The sequence below is a fragment of the Capricornis sumatraensis genome, chromosome 16 (genome assembly GCF_032405125.1).
Source record: "Capricornis sumatraensis isolate serow.1 chromosome 16, serow.2, whole genome shotgun sequence".
In the NCBI taxonomy this organism is placed as follows: domain Eukaryota; kingdom Metazoa; phylum Chordata; class Mammalia; order Artiodactyla; family Bovidae; genus Capricornis; species Capricornis sumatraensis.
The window spans coordinates 41,971,000-41,989,357 of record NC_091084.1 but is presented as its reverse complement, the minus strand read 5'-3'; positions in this window follow the sequence as shown (position 1 = coordinate 41,989,357).

The window sequence follows — 18,358 nt, the reverse complement described above, 5'->3', positions numbered from 1 at the left end:
AGGCCTTCTCAGTCATTCAGAGGCATGCACAGTAGCAACTAGGACAGGGGTCAGAATGTAACAGTTAAAGGGAGAAAGTTAGAATGGATCTAAGGACTTAATGCAGCACAATCTAATAGGAGTGCGCAGTGGAAGCGATCAGTCACCTGTTGGGAGATCAATCAAGAATCTTAAGACACATGAACTTATCCCCTACTTTATGTGATACCATTGTCTATTATTTTAATTCTAACTTTTATTCCTCTACAAACAGGATATTTTTTAAAAAAAAGTTATAAAATATTTGTTTAGAGTTTGTGCTTATGTTCAGTCGCTCAGTCGTATCTGACTCTTTGAGAGCCCATGCACCATAGCCCACCAGGCTCCTCTGTCCATGGGATTCTCCAGGCAAGAATACTGGAATAGGTTGCCATTTCCTCCTCCAGGGGATCTTCCCTACCAAGGGATTGAACCTGCATCTCCTGCATTTTTGCACTGGCAGGCAGATTCTTTATCACTGAGACTTCTGGGAAGCCTGTTGCTTAGAGTTACTGACATGCTTATAAATATATCATCTTTCCTTCATTCTCCTCAGATTTCCATATGCATTCATTTTCTTTTTGGCTCAAGTACAGCCTTTAAAATTTCTTTCAGTGAAGATCTGTGGGTGACATAATCTCTCACATTTGTATCTGTCCGAAGCTCTTTTCATTTCTAACCCATCTTGACATACAAAATATGTATGTTATATACAGTTTGTGTACAGTTTAGAATTGTAGTTTATTATCTCTCAGAACAATGATGATGCGATTCTATGGTCTGCCAGCTTCGATCAGCTCTTCTGCTGTTGACAGCAATCAATACTGCTCCTCTGTAGGTAATGCGTCTTTTGTCTCTGGATGCTTTTAAAATATTTCTCCCCCCCACCTTTGGTGTTCTTTATTTACCTGATATCTCTAGATACATGTTTTGTTTTTGTTCATCCTGCTTAGGATTCATTGGATTTCCTACATCTAAAGATGTGTGTTTTTCAACTCTTCTGGAAAATTATCTGTTATTATGAATTTGAATTAGGCAAGTGATCACGTGGTCAGTTTGGTTAGTTTTCTGTGATTGTGGTTTCAGTGAGCCATTGTGTAGGGCCACCCAAGACAGACAGGTCATAGTGGAGAGTTCTGACAAAACGTGGTCCACTAGAGAAAAGGATGACAAAAAACTTCAGCATTCTTGCCTTGAGAATCTCATGAACAGTATGAAAAGGGAAAATGTTATGATGCTGAAAGATGAACCTGCAAAGTCAGTAGTTGTCCAATATGCTACTGGACAAGAGTGGAGCAATAGCTCCAAAAGGAATGAAGAGGCTGAGCCAAAGTGGATACAATACACACTGGTGGATATGCCTGGTGGTGAAAGTCCGATGCTGTAAAGAACAGTATCACATAGGAACCTGGAATGTTAGGTCCGTGGATCGAGGTAAATTGGAAGTGGTCAAACAGCAGATGGCAAGAGTGAATATCAACATTTTAGGAATCAGCGAACTAAAATGGACTGGAATGGGTGAATTTAACTCAGGTGACCATTATATCTACTACTGTGGGCAAGAATTCCTTAGAAGAAATGGAATAGCCCTCATAGTCAACAAAAGAGTCTGAAATGCAGTACTTGGGTGCAATCTCAAAAATGACAGAATGATCCCTGCTCATTTCCAAGGTAAACCATTCAATATCATAGTAATCCAAGTCTGTGGTCCAACCACTAATGGCAAAAAAGCTGAAATTGAATGGTTTTGTGAAGACCTACAAGACATTCTAGAAATAACACCCCAAAAAGATGTTCTTTTCATCATAGGGGACTAGAATGCAAAAGTAGGAAGTCAAAAGATAGCTGGAGTAACAGGCAAGTTTGGCTTTGGAGCACAAAATGAAGCTGGACAAAGGTTAACAAGCTTTGCCAAGAGAACACACTGGTCATAGCAAACACCCAAGTCTAAAAACGTAAGAGATGATTCTACACATGGACATGAGCAGATGTCCAACACTGAAATCAGATTGATTATATTCTTTGTAGCCAAAGATGGAGAAGCTCTATACAGTCAGCAAAAACAAGACCAGGAGCTGACTGTGGCTCAGATCATGAACTCCTTATTGCAAAATTCATACTTAAATTGAAGAAAGTAGGAAAAACCACTAGGACACTCAGTTATGACCTAAATCAAATCCCTTACAATTATACAGTGGAAGTAACAAATAGATTCAAGGGACTAGACCTGATAGACAGAGTGCCTGAAGAACTATGGATGGAAGTTCATAACATTGTACAGGAGACCATGACCAAAATCATCTCCATGAAAAAGAAATGCAAAAAGACAAAATGGTTGTCTGAGGAGGCCGTACAAATAGCTGACAAAAGAAGAGAAGTGAAAGGCAAAGGAGAAAAGGAAAAGTATACCCATTGGAATGCAGAGGTCCAAAAAAGAGCAAAGAGAGATAAGAAAGCCTTCCTCAGTGATCAATGCAAAGAAACAGAGGAAAACAATAGAATGGGAAAGACTAGAGGTCTCTTCAAGAAAATTAGAGATACCAAGGGAATATTTCATGTGAAGACAGGCACAATAAAGTACAGAAACAGCATGGACCTAACAGAAGCAGAAGATATTAAGAAGAGGTGGCAAAAATACACAGAAGAATTGTACAAAAAAGATCTTAATGACCCAGATAACCACAATGGTGTGATCACTCACCTAGAGCCAGGCATTCTGAAGTGTGAAGTCAAGTGGGCCTTAGGAAGAATCACTAAGAACAAAGCTAGTGGACATTATGGAATTCCAGCTGAGCTATTTTAAATACTAAAAGATGATGATGCTGTTAAAGTGTTGCATTCAATATGCCAGCAAATATGGAGAACTCAGCAATGGTGATAGGACTGGAAAAGGTCAGCTTTCATTCCAATTCCAAAAAAAGGCAATGCCAAAGAATGTTTAAACTATCACACAATTCCACTCATTTCACATACTAGCAAATTAATAATCAAAATCCTTCAAGTTAGGCTTAAACAGTATGTAAACTGAGAACTTCCAGATGCACAAGCTAGATTTAGAAAAGGCAGAGGAACCAGAGATCAAATTGGCAACAACTATTTGGATCATAGAAAAAGCAAGAGAATTCCAGAAAAACTATTTCTGCTTCATTGACTAGGCTAAAGCCTTTGACTGTGTGGATCACAACAAACTGGAAAATTCTTAAAGAGATGGAAATACCAACCATCTTACCTGCCTCCTATGAAAACTGCATGAAGGTCAAAAAGCAACTGTTAGAACCAGACATGGAACAATGGAGTGGTTCAAAACTGGGAAAAGAATATGTCAAGGCTGTATATTGTCTCACCCTGCTTATTTAACTTCTATGCAGAGTACATCATGCAAAATTCCAGGCTGGATGAAGCACAAGCTGGAATCAAGATTGCCAGGAGAAATATCAATAACCTCAGATATGCAGATGACATCACTCTAAAAAGTCTAAAAAGTGACACAGAAAGCAAAGAAGAACAAAAGAGCCTCTTGATGAAGATGAAAGAGGAAAGTGAAAAAGCTGGCTTAAAATTCAACATACAAAAAATGAAAATTGTGGTATCTGGTCCATCACTTCATGACAAATAGATGGAGAAACAATGGAAACAGTGACAGACTTTATTTTCTTGAGCTCCAAAATCACTGTGGATGGTGACTGCAGCCATGAAGTTAAAAGACTCTTGCTCATTTGAAGAAAAGCAATGACAAACCTAGACAGCATATTAAAAAAACAGAGATATTACTTTGCTGACAAAGGTCCATCTGGTCAAAATGGTGTTTTTTCCAGTAATCATGTATGGATGTGAAGAGCTGGACAATAAAAAGGCTGAGCCCTGAAGAATTGATTCCTTCTAACCGTGGTGCTGGAGAAGACTCTTGAGAGTCCCTTGGACAGCAAGGAGGTCAAACCAGTCAATTCTAAAGGAAATCAACCCTGAATATTCATTGAAAGAACTGATGCTGAAGCTGAAGCTCCAATATTTTGGCCACCTTATGTGAAGATTGACTCTTTGGAAAAGACCCTGATGCTGGGAAAGATTGAGGGCAGGAGAAGAGGGTAACAGAGGATGAGATAGTTGAATGGCATTACCGACTCAATGGACATGAGTTTGTGCAAACTCTGGGAGATACTGAAGGACAGGGAATCCTGGTATGCTGCAGTCCATGGGGTCGCAAACAGTCAACACAACTGAGCAACTACAAATGAATTTGAATATTGGCTCTTTCCTGTTTATTACCACTTTTAAAACAGCTTGTGTTTGTTGTCTAGTCACTCAGTCGTGTCCGACTCTCTGTGACCCACCAGGCTCCTCTGTCCATGAGATTCTCTGGGCAAGAATACTGGAGTGGGTTGCCATTTCCTTTTCTAGAAACATCTTTATTGATATACAATTTATATACCATAAAGTTCACCTGTTAAAAGTGTACAGTTCTTTATTTTTTTGGTATATTTAGAGTTGTGCACTATGACCATAATTTAATCTTGGAATACTTTATAACCCAAAAGAATTCTTATACCTGTTTAGTAATCACTGCCCATCCGTACCTCACCAGCTCCTGCCTAGGCCTGGGAAACCACTAATCTGCTTCCTTTTTCTATGCGTGCTCAGTTGCTTCAGGCATGTCCAGCCCTTTGTGACCCCCATTGACTGTAGCCCGCCAGGCTATTCTGTCCATGGGATTCTCCAGGAAACAAAACTCGAGTGAGTTGCCATGCCCTTCTCCAGAGGATCTTCCTCACCCGGGGATCGAACCTGCATCTCCTGCATTGCAGGTGGATTCTTTATCAACTGAACCACCTGGGAAGGCTTCTTTGGCTACAGACCTACCTATTTTGAAAGCTTAATATAAATAGAATTCTACAATATGTGACCATTTGTTAGTGGCTTGTTTCACTTTCCATAATGTTTTTGAAATGATTTCATGTTGGAGTATTTATTTGTACTTTTGACAAATGATATTGTTGTATGGATATATCACATTTATTTATCCATTCATCATTTGGGTTGTTTCTACTTTTGGCTATTGTGAATATGCTGCTATGAATATCTGTGAATTAGTTTTTATGTGGATGTATGTTTCCATTTCTCTTGTAAAATAGTAGTGGAATTTTCAAATCATACACTGTTTATATTTAAGATTTCGAAGAATTGTGAAGCCGTATTCTAAAGTGGCTATACCATTTTACATTTCCACCAGCAATGTTTGAAGGTTCCAATCTTCCCATTCCATTTATCTCCTTTTGGAAATATGACTAGACATATGCCAGACCTTCTCAATAGATCCACCATATCTTGCACCTGTCACATTTTCCTTTTTATTTATTTATTTATTTGGCTGTGCTGAGTCTTTGTTATAGCACTCGGGATATTCCATCTTCATTGTGGCATGCAGGGTCTTTAGTTGCAGTATGTGGAATCTTTAGTTTTGGCACACAGGATATTTGGTTGAGGCAGGTGCACTCTTAATTGCAGCATGTGGGATCTACTTCCCTAACCAGGATCAAACTCAGGTCCCTTGCATTAAGAGTGCAGAATGTTAGCCACTGGATCACCAGGTTAAGTTCTGTAATGTATCATATTTTCAGACTCTTTATATTACATACAAATTCATCCAACTTTATTCAGTGGTAGAAACTATGTTCAGTGGTGGAACCCACATTTCAAACAGGTGTTTTATTTTCAACTATTAAAATTTTAATTTTGAGAATTGGTATGGACTTTTCTCAATTCGGTCAAGCTATTCCATGCTCTGTTTCAACCCTGTCTTATATTTATGTAAACATATTGTATGTACTGGCAGCTCAGATGGTAAAGAATCTGCCTGCAATGCAGGACACCTGAGTTCAGTTCCTGGGTTGGGGAGATCTCCTGGAGAAGGGAAATGCAACCCACTTCAGTATTCTTGCCTAGAGAATCCCATGGACAGAGGAGCTTGGAGGGATACAGTCCATGGAGTCAAAAAGAGTTGGACCCAACTGAGTGACTAACACACACATCATATTAATCAGCTTGGGCTGCCATAACAAAATGCCATAGGATAGGTCACTTAAACAACAGAATTTTATCTTTCACAGGCTGGAGGCTGGACAACCAGAAGCAGGATACCAGCACAGTTGGGTTCCTGGTGAGAACTCTCTTCCTGGCCTACAGATGGACCTTTCTGGCCACATCCTCAGACGGAGAAAGAGGGTGAGTTTTCTGATGTCATTTCTTATAAAGACACTAATCCTACGAGGGGTTCACTCTGAGGACCTCATTTGACCTTAACTACTTCCTTAGTCCAGATACTTCCACACTGGGGGTTAGGACCGCCACATATACATTCTAAGGGGATATGATTCAGTCCATAAAACATATTAAAGTTAGTTTTACTTCCAGTCCATGTACTTTAGTCCTATATCTGAATACATAAAGGCTCTCTTTCTGCCTTCTATTTTTTTTCTTCTTGTTCTCACAGATGATGCCTTGCTTATAAATATGTGATTTTGTTTTACAATGCATTTCTCATTTGTATTGAGAAATACAAATTTGTATTGTAGGAATTCTTAGAGGCCTGGATTGAGTTTGAATTTTTCCAGGGATGATTCACATCACTCAGTCAATGAAGGGCCTTACAACAGGGGACCGCTTTGAATACTACCATCATCTTGCATTTTCCTTTACAGAAAACTCTGTAAACCCATGTGCTGGTCAGTTTGGGGTTACAGATTTTCAGATGATTCTTTTCCCCAACATCCAGTACCAAGGACAAGAACTGTATGCAAGGTTTTCTGTTTCCTTTTTTTCAGTAAGATTGTTTTTCTCATTCACCTTAGACTGAGGATGGGGTCCAACTTTATGTAAAGGTCTCATATTTTGATTCTCTTTCTTTGGAACCCTTTGTCTTTTAATGCCAATGCATCGTGTAGCTATTAAGACAGGAGCTTAAGTTCTCCAGCGATGGCAGAAAACCTCAAGGAAAGAGACAAATCTTGGAGTTGCTTGCCTCCTAAGTTTCCTGCTTTTACTTTGTTTTGGGTTCTATGGGTTTTTAAATATTCTTTCCTGTTCAGAGAAACATTTAAAATAATGGTTTGAAAAAGATATTTTAACTGACATTGTAATCATTTAATTAGGAAAGTATGCTAAATTGTTACCCTCTTGGCCACCAATGAATTATGCCTTTCTGTGTTCCTCTGCAATATATTAATAACTTGCTGCTTTAGCTCCAGCCATCAGGAGGTGAGGGTTTGTTTCCCCATCCCTTGAGTCTGGGCTGTCCTGTGACTTAGTTTGACTAATATAATGTAGTGTAAGTGATGCTATATGACTTAAGAGACCTTTCAGCTTTAGCTTCCTGAAACACTTCCAGAATCATGTAATGAAGTCCTACATGAAAGACCACATGAGGAGAGACACTGAGTTATCCCAGCCATCTCAGCTGATACCTCAGAAATGTGAATGAGGACATCTGTGAAAAGCCATTCTCCATCCAAACCACTATCTGAATATAGTCACATGAGTGAGCCTAGGTGAGCCAAGCAGAACCACCCAGTCAATCCAGAGAATTATTAAAAATAATAAGTTATTTTGTTTCAAGCAACTCAGTTTTGGGGTGGTTTGTTACACATCCATAGGGAACTGACTGGTGTTGTTCGGTTGCTAAATTGTGTCCAACTCTTTGTGACCTCATGGACTGTAGAATGTCAGACTCCTCTGTCCTCCACTAATTCCCAGAGTTTGCTCAAATTCATGTCCATTTAGTCAGTGATGCTATCTAACCATCTCATTCTCTGTCGCCCTCTTCTCCTCCTGCCCTCAATCTTTCCCAGCATCAGGATCTTTTCCAGTGAGTTGGCTCTTAGCATCAGGTGGTCAAAGTATTGAAGCTTCAGCTTTAGCATCAGACCTTTCAATGAATATTCAGGGTTGATTTCCTTTAGGATTGACTGGTTTGATCTCCCTGTTGTTCAAGGGACTCTCAAGAGCACCACAATTTGAAAGCATCCATTCTTCAGTGCTCAGCCTTCTTTATGATCCATTTCTCACACCCATACATGACTACTAGAAAAACCATAGCTTGGACTAGAGGGACCTTTGTTGGAAAAATAATGCCTCTGCTTTTTAATATGCTGTCTAGGTTTGGTGTAACTTTTCTTCTAAGGAGCAAGTGTCTTTTAATTTCGTGACTGCAGTCACAATCTGCAATAATTTTAGTGCCCTAGAAATTAAGATCTGTCACTGCTTCCAATTTTCCCCTTTCTATTTGCCATGAAGTGATGGGACCAGTTGCCGTGATCTTAGTTTTTTTTTAACGTTGAGTTTCCAGCCAGTTTTTTCACTCTCCTCTTTCACCCTCATCAAGATGCTCTTTAGTTTCTCCTCACTTTCTGCCATTTGAGTGGTTTCATCTGCATATGTGAGGTTGGTGGTATTTCTCCTGGAAAACTTGATTCCAGTTTGTGAGTCATGCAGCTCGGCATTTCACATGATGTACTCTGCATATAAGTTAAATAAGCAGGGTGACAATATACACCCTTGTAGTACTCTTTTCCCAATTTTGAACCAGTCAGTTGTTCCATGTAAGGTTTTATTCATTGCTTCTTGACTTGCATACAGGTCACTCGGGAGACAGGTGAGATGGTCTGGTATTCCCATCTCTTTACTAGTTTTCTACAATTTGTTGTCATCCATACAGTCAAAGGTTTTAGCATAGTCAATGAAGCAGATGTTTTTTTGGAACTCCTGTGCTTTCTCCATAATCCAAAGAATGTTGGCAATTTGATCTCTGATTCCACTGGCTTTTCTAAACCCAGCTTGTACATCTGGAATTTCTCAATTCACATAGCGCTGAAGCCTAGCTTGAAGGATTTTGATCATTACCTTGCTAGAATGTGAAACAAGAGCTATTGTGCAGTAGTTTGAACATTCTTTGGCATTGCCCTTTTTTGGGACTGGAATGAAAACTGATCTTTTCCAGTACTGTGGCTACTGCTGAGTTTTCCAAATTTGAGAACTGATACAAAGAGTCATATGGGATATCTAATTCACCATATTCCTGGACTAGGATGGCCCCAGTGTGAAGCACAGGAACCTGAGGAGGGTAAAGGGAGCATCCCCGTCAGGGGAAGGAAGGCAGGAAGTGGTGAAGAGAAATTGGTTACAATCAGGAATGAATAAAATCATATATTAAGAAACATAGGAGCCAGTATTCTCACTGTTGGAGAAGGGAGTTACAAATATGGAAATGTTCTTTTTTCTGGCTGATTGGTTCTTTTAGTTGATCTCCACGTGGGCTTCTCCACAGGACTGTTGGAGTGTCCTCACGATGCAATGACTGTCTTTCCCCCGAATAAGCAATCCAAGAGGCAATTCAAGCAATCTGAGGCAAAGGTTGCAACATCTTTTGCCATGTGGCCTCTAGGTACATACTCTCACTTCTGTAGTATTCTCCCGGTCACACAGGTCACCCCAGGTACAATGCGGGAGGGGACTCCACAGGCCATGAATACAAGGAGATAAGAATCTTTGGAGCCATTTTGAAGTCTGACTACAAACAAACTCACATTAATGGACAAAACAGCTGACCTATAGTCCTCAAAACCATTGCAATCATGAAAGTTAAGAAAATGCTGGGGAAGTAGCTCATGTTAATGGAGCCTAAAGAGACATGACAATCAAACTCACATGGGACATTTTCCTTTACTATAAAGCACAGTTAGATAATTGAGAAAACTTGAATGTGACTTGAGGCTTATGTATGGGTCAGTGTTTATTTCCTAATTAGATGACTGTATAAGGTTATGTATTGGAATGATCTTGTTTGGAAGAAAGATACACTGAAGATTTGGGGGTGATGGGGCATCATGTTGGTAGCTTTCACTCATCTTTTCTGAATATTTGAGATTGATGAAAGAAAAACACACACATCTTTCAATGCAGAGAAATGATTCAAACTACTTAAAATACACATAATCAAGAAATGTTATGCTGCAATTCTTTAACTCAGACACTTTTTTGGGGCACACCTTCTTTTTAAGAGTCACAGTGCTTTAAACTTGAAGAACACAGAAAATACCAAAAAAGAAAACAATCACCTATAATCTATAGTATTAATATTTTGGCATGTAGCTTTCCGGTCCTTTTCTGTGCAAACATACATATTCACAAATACTGTTCTTTAATCTGAAATTTTATTTTGGCTCTCTCATGCCTAACTTTTTAGTGGATTAACTTTCGTTTTTTATATAATTTTAAAGTTTATACTCCATTTATAGTTATTATAAAATATTGGCTATAGTTCCTGTGTCGTACAATATATCCTTGTAGCTTATTTTATACATAATAATCTGTACCTCTTATCCCCTTCCCCAATCTTGCTCTGCTCCTCTTCACTCTCCCCACTGGTAACCACTAGTTTGTTCCCTATATCTATGAGCCTATTTCTTTTTTTTGTTCTATTCACTGGTTGATTGTATTTTTTAGATTCCATCTATAAGTGATATCATACAGTATTTGTCTTCCTCTAACATAGTTCACTTAGCACAATAGAGGTATACTATTTTTAATGCACCACCTTCATCATCAGGGCATTTACACAGCTAATTGTTGTCAGCCTCCACTTCATAATATTCTTTTCTGAAGGTTTATTTAAAATAGTACTTCGTGGTTTACCACTGGCCCCTTTGGAAGTGATGATAGAATATGTCAGTATATGAGTCAACCAACCAATATTTGAATATCCACTATGCACAAGGCTCTGCATCTCAAAACTCTTGGGAATGCAAAGATGTGAATGCTAATTTCTTGCCAGAATGCATACTGAAATTCAACTAGGGAGAGAAGATAAATATACATATGACAATACACTGTAGCACCAGGCAGTTCTGTGCTCAGTGGTGGGAGTCAGTGAAGCACTTGGTCTTCTATTATCAGAAAAAGTTCATTGAGAAGGAGGGACTTGGGCTCCGCTTCCGATGATGAAGAGAGAAACACAGAGCAAGTATTTCTGGCGAGAGATGCAGCATTAACAAAGTTGCAGGACAGGAATGTTTTAGACACCTGTGGATGGTGAAGAGATGAGTATGCCTAAAAGGTGACAAAGAGAAAAATAGGCCAAGGACTGATGGGGGGGAACCCTGCATGTCATATCCTGAACAAATTTTATTAAATAGGAAACAACTGAGTTAGATGAAAGCTAGGCTCTAGGTAGGAAATGAAGGTGTAGACAGCTCCCCAGGGCCAACTGGCAGGTGAAAAAAGGTGAAGATGGGACAGTGGCATAAGGGTCCATTAAGGTTAACAACACTGGGTAAGCTCCATACTTGGTGGGGAGGAAAAGACGAAGATGATGAGGAGAAAGAGAATAATTAGTAAAGCATGTTCCCAAGTAAGGTGAAAGGCAGAGAATCCATAACACATCTCTTGATGGAGAAGTGGAAGGAGGAGTTCCACCTAAGAAAGAGAGAAACTACATACTCTGAGATAGAAGGAGCAGAGACTGGCCTAAGTACAGAGATGGAATGGTCTGAAGCAGAGAGAAGGGTAAAGACATGTTGTTTTGGCAGAGTATCTGCCTAGGATAGGCCTAGGCTCAGTGGGTCCAGGGCAGCAGGTGAGGAGCTCTCTGGTCTGGAGAGTGCTGGGGATTATTTACAGAGAGATGGCTTGGAGGATACATGGAGAAGAGACAGAAAGCTTGGTGAGAGAGCACAGATCTGCAGAGGCAAAACCATACCCAGAGACCCATGATTTGGGACCATTTTCCTCCCGTGAGCTAGAGCTCTCCTTGGCATGGTAATTTAGTCCTTGGTTTCTTCTTCTTCCATGGCCCTTGAATTCTCTGGGCTAGGATCATCTGGGTTCTCTGGCAGCACTGTTCAGTAGAACTTTTTGTGATAATACAAATGTCCTCTAATTTGCACTTTTCAACATGGTTGTCAATAACTATGTGTGACTTTTGAGTACTTGCAAGGTAGCTAGTGCAAGTGAGGAACTGATTTTAAAATTTTATTTAATTTCAATTAATTTAAAACACCACAAATAACTGATGGCCATCCTATTAGACAGAGCAGCTAATGAGTATCTCCTTTCTTCATAGTAAAGAAGGAGATAAGACCTTGCACAGGAGTGGAGGAATGAATGGCGTCAGATAGAAGAATTTGGTATTGAGAGCCACTAGTTCTTCCAGTCGGAGAAGGCAATGGCACCCCACTCCAGTACTCTTGCCTGGAAAATCCCATGGACGGAGGAGCCTGGTGGGCTGCCGTCTATTGGGTCACACAGAGTCGGACATGACTGAAGCGACTTAGCAGCAGTAGCAGCAGCAGTTCTTCCAGTGACTACTATGGGTGACTCTCCCAAGAGTCGGTCTGTAGTTTCAGAAACTCCACATTTTCTTTTTTTCATGATAAGCAAACTCAAAAGGATCAATTACTTTGGAGAATCATTTTTTAATGCATGACTATATTCTGTGTACTTTAAGGGCAGTCTGTCCTTAAATCCTTACACCTGGGAAGCCAAATTAGTTATCCCATTGCTTCGTGATGAGAAAATATAGAAACATAGGAGACAATTCCATTCAGACCTGAGTAACTTCTGAACCTCTTTTAAGTCAAAAGGAGAAATTCTGGAGTCCTAAAAATAACTCTGGCTTAGCATCAAAGGGATCTGGAGTCAAACCTTGGTACTTGAAGAAGTTATCCAACCATTTTTATTCCATATCTATAAAATGGAAAGAATGATACTTACTTGAAAGGGGCTTTGCAGGTGTTACATGTAATCAACAACATATTCATATTTATTCCACACTAATTGCCAGGCAGTGTGCTAGGTACTAGGAATCAGATGGCAAGCAAAGTAGATATGATTCTTGTCCCACTAGCTTATTCCACTGGTTTATTTTAGTGTGGGAAGATAGGCATTAATCAGAGTCACAGAAGTATATATACAGACTGTGGCAAGGCCAGGAAGGGATGGTGTAGGTGAAGTGATTTTTAAAATATGCCTGCAGATTTTTTGACATTCCCCCACTAAACAATAGAATCTGATCTCGCCAACCCCCGCCTCCCCACCCCCACTGGCTGTGGGCCAATCATAGTGACTCACTTCTAATAAATAGAGCATGGTAGAAGTGATACTCTGTGGCTTCCAAGGTTACTCATAAAAGAATACAGCTTTTTTTGAATGCAGTAGCTCTCTCTCCACCCCACCCCCTCCACCCACCAACCCTCCCTCCCTCTCCAACTCTTTCTCAGTGCTTACCTTTGAACTCAAAAGTCACCATCTTGTGAGGAAGTCCAAGAAACTTGGAGAAGTACATGTATAGAGAAAGTGAGTTCTCTTGCCAAGAGCCAACACCAACTTGGCACTTATGTAAGCAAAGAGTCTTAAAGTGAAAACTCCAGTCCCAGTCAGACCTTCAGATAACTGCATCCCCAGCTGACCTCTGACTATAATTTCATGACAGAGTGTAAGACAGAACCACCGAGCCAAGCCATTTCCAAATACTTGACCCACAGAAACTATGAAAGATATTATCATTGTTTTAAGACATTAACTTTTAGAATGATTTGTTACCTAGCATTAGATAACAATACAATAGGAAACCACGTGATAAAGTCTGGAGGATCTTGAAAGACCCACTTTATGAAATAACATTTACGCTAACAACAGGGGGAGAAGAATGAATTAGACAAAAAGGAAGGAAAAGTACTCCAGAGAGCTGTACTAACACAAAAAAAAGACCCTTTGGACACGTGATAAATGTGAGGAACTACAAATAAAAGTTTTCCAGCGTGCTAGGGACACTCAGTTGGGAGGGAACAGTCAAGATGCCTGAAAAGGTAGGGAGATATTGGATCATGCGAGGTCTTAGAATGACTTTTCCTAAAGGTAGCAGAACACTACTGAAAGATATTTAGCAGGTAGGGATGTATTAAGCCCATCATCTAGACTTCTGGTGCTTTTCCCAGAGATGAGAACCATCTGACAAAGGCCATATTCACAGCGGAAAATCATAATTTTGGACAGGTTGTCTGACATACTTTTGAGATACCCGAATGTTGTTGTCACTCAGAGAATTTTATAGAATAAAATTGTATCGCTGTTGTTCAGTCGGTCAGTCATGTCCAACTCTTTGTGACCCCATGGACTGTAAAATGCCAGGCTTCCCTGTTCTTAACCATCTCCTGGAGTTTGCTCAAACTCATGTCCATTGAGTCAGTGATGCTATCCAACCATCTCGTCCTTTGCCGTCCCCTTTTTCTGCTGCCTTCAATCTTTCCCAGCATCAGGGTCTTTTCTAATGATTCGGCTCTTCTCATCAGATGTCCAAATTGTTTGAGTTTCAGCTTCAGCATCAGTCCTTCCAATGAATATTCAGGATTGATTTTCTTTAGGATTGACTGGTTTGATCTCCCTGCAGTCCAAGGGATTCTCAGGAGTCATCTCCGATACCAGAGCTCAAAAGCATCAATTCTTTGGCGTTCATCTTTCTTTATGGTCCAACTCTCACATCCATACATGACTACAAGAAAAACCTTAGCTTTGACGAGGCAGACCTTTGTCGGCAAAGTAATGTCTCTGCTTTTTAATATGCTGTCTAGTTTTTCTTTCAAAGAGCAAGCGTCTGTTAATTTCATGGCTGCAGTCACCATCTGCAGTGATTTTGGAGCCCAAGAAAATAAAACTTGTCGCTGTTTCCATTGCTTCCCCATCTATTTGCCACAAAGTGATGGTACCAGATGCCATGATCTTCGTTTTTTGAATGTTGACTTTTAAGCCAGCTTTTTCACTCTCCTCTTTCACCTTCATCAAGAGACTCTTTAGTTACTCTTCACTTTCTGCCGTTAGGGTGGTGTCATCTGCACATCTGAGGTTATTGATATTTCTCCTGGCAATCTTGATTCCAGCTTGTGCTTCATTCAGCCCAGCATTTTTCATGACATACTCTGCATATAGGTTAAATAAGCAGAGTGACAATATACAGCCTTGACATATTCCTTTCCCAATTTTGCACCAGTCCGTTGTTCCACGTCTGGTTCTAACTGTTGCTTCCTGACCTGCATACAGGTTTTGCAGGAGGAAGGTAAGGTGGTCTGGTATTCCCATCTCTTTAAAAATTTTCCACAGTTTGTTGTGATCCACAAAGTCAAAGGCTTCAGGGTAGTCAGTGAATAAGAAGTTTTTCTGGAATTCTCTTGCTTTTCCTATGACCCAAGGGATGTTGGCAATTTGATCTCTTGTTCCTCTGCCTTTTCTAAATCCAGCTTGAACATCTGGAAGTTCTCGATTTATGTACTGCTAAAGCCTGGCTTGGAGAATTTTGAGCATTACTTGGCTAGTATGTGAAATGAGTGCAATTGTGCAGTAGTTTGAACATTCTTTGGCATTGTCCTTCTTTGGAACTGGAATGAAAACCAATCTTTTCCAGTCCTGTGGCCACTGCTGAGTCTTCCATATTTGCTGGCATAATGAGTACAGCACTTTGACAGCATCATCTTTTAGGATTTGAAATAGCTCAGCTGGAATTCTATTACCTCCACTACTGCTGTTCATAGTGATGCTTCTTAAGGCCCACTTGACTTAGTACTTCAAGATATCTGGCTCTAGGTAAATGGTCACACCATGATGGTAGCTCCAGAAGGAATGAAGAGGCTGAGCCAAAGCAGAAAAAACACCCAGTTGTGGATATTTCCAGTGGTGAAAGTAAAGTCCAATGCTGTAAAGAGCAATGTTGCACAAGAACCTGGAATCAAAATAAATTGGAAATGGTCAAACAGGAGATGAAAAGAGTGAACATCGACATTTTAGGAATGAGTGAACCAAAATAGACTGGTATGGGTGAATTTAATTCAGATGACCATTATATCTACTGCTATGTATAAAGGGCTTCCCGGGTGGTTCAGCTGGTAAAGAATCCACCTGCAATGCAGGAGACCTGGGTTCAATCCCTGGATTGGGAAGATCCCCTGGAGGAGGGCATGGCAACCCTCTCCAGTACTCTTGCCTGAAGAATCCCCATGGACAGAGGAGCCTGGTAGACTGCAATCCATGGGGTCACAAAGAGTTGGACATGACTGAGCAACTAAGCACACACATATATAAAACATAAGACCCTGTTTGGGAAATTGAGTTACGTAGAGCAGGTCCCCTCCTTCCTGTGCAGGAGACGAGGTTGTTACATAGCCCCACCCACTATAAAGAGTGCCTCCCAGCTTCATTTGACCACAAGGGCTGGTCAAAATTCCTGGGAGTTCTGTAGCCCAGGAGCACTTGAATTGAGAGGCTGGTTGACAGAGTTGAAGTTTGCAGAACACAGCCAGTGACCCTATTCAGTCAGGGAACTTGGGGTATAGGTTAGCTTGAGTTAAGACAACAAACAGAACTTCACTAGCTTTAGGGCTGCTTCTGCCATTACCCTTGGGCAGGAAATTGAATTTGTAGCCCTTCTCATTGCAGAATACAGGCTTCAACCTGTCTGACCAGGGAATCTAACCACAGTACATGGGAAACATGTATCCTTCAATAGTACTACACACAGTGGCACTTGAGCAGAGAACAGAGCCTATGGCTTCCCTCATTTGCAGCATAAAATGGTAGCCCTACCCAACCAGGGAATCTAGTGCACATTCTGGCTTGATGTGGGTCCCCAAACAGCAAACTGTACAGGCTAGGGTCCTGGTTCTGCTGCCTTCCTAGGGCACAGAAGCTAACTCATAGTCCCCTTGCTATTGAATATAGTACCCAGACCTGACCACCTAGTAAACCTGAGCAGAGAATCCAGGCAACTGCAGACCCCATCCTAGAGCCTCACTTGAGTAGGAAACTATGCCAGCAGTTCTATCCAGCTGTTCTCAGCCAGTGGCATATGCCTTCCATCCATGTCCTCAGAGCTTGCTCAGTTGCCTTGCCCCCAAATAGACCATAATAGCTGGCCTCACCTGCCCCAGTATATTACTTGCAGACATTCCCAGAAACCTAACTAAGTTGACTGATGAACTGCTTCTGTCAAGTCACATATGTAAAGTCTGGAAGAGGAACCCCATTATGCAAATGCACAGATACCAACATAAAGAATCAAGGATCACGAAAATCAGGTAAATATGACACCACCAATGGAAAATTTATTAAGCTCTAAAAACTGACCCTAAAGAAATACATATCTATTAACTGTCACACAAAGAATTCAGTATAATTCTTTAAAGGAAGTTTAGTGAACTATAAGAAAACACAAAAAGACAACTAAATGAAATCAGGAAACTAATGCATGAACAAAAGAAGAAGTTCCCCCCCAAAAACTGCAACCATCAAATAACAAAAACAAAAATTAAACCACCAAACAGAAATCCTAGCATTGAAAAATACAAAAACTAAACTGAAGAATTCAAAAGAGTTTCAAAATAGGTTCAACCACATAGAAGAAAGAATCAGTGACTTGGAAGATAGGACATTAGAAATCATTCAGTAAAAGCGGCAAAAAGACAAAAAGACTGAAAAAAGAGTGAAGAAATTCTATGGGAATTATGGGGCGCAAAGAGAAGAAACAACATTTACATTGTGAGAATTCCAGAATAAAAAGGGACAGATAAAGATATAATGGCTGAAAACTCCCTGAATCCAGGGAGAGAAATGGACATCCAGATCTATGAGGCCCAAAGGACTCCAAGTAGGTTGAATTCAAATAAGGCTATAATGAGACATATTATAATTAAACTGTCAAAAGAAAGGATTTTAAGAGCAGAAAGAGAAGAAGGAAAAGTGATATGAAAGTAATCCCTATAAGACTGTTAGTAGAGTTCTCAAAAACTTTTCAGGCCAAGAGAAAATGGGATGACATATCTCATACACTGAAGAAAAATAACTGTCAAACAAGGATTTTATACTCAGTGAAGATTTCCTTCAGAAACAAAGGAGGGATGCAGGCTTGCCCAAACAAACAAAAGTTGAAGATGTTCATTATCATCAGACCTGCCTCACAAGCTATGTTATAGAGTTCTTTGAGTGGAAGTAAAAGAATACTAATTAATATCATAAAAACATAAAAACATAGTGTAAAACTCACTGGTAATGGTAAATATATAATCATAGTTGGATTCCACAATTTGGCAATAGTGGTGCATAATTCACTTACAATTCTAGTTAAAAATTTTTTTTAGTAAAAATAGCCATAACTGCAATAATCTGTTATTAGTTATACAATATTTAAAAAAATGTAAAGCGTAACACAATAACCTACAATGTGTAAAAGTTTACAAATTCTACTGAAGCTAAGTTGCTATCAGTTTAAAATAGAGTGTCAGACATTTAAGATATTTTAGGGACTTCCCTG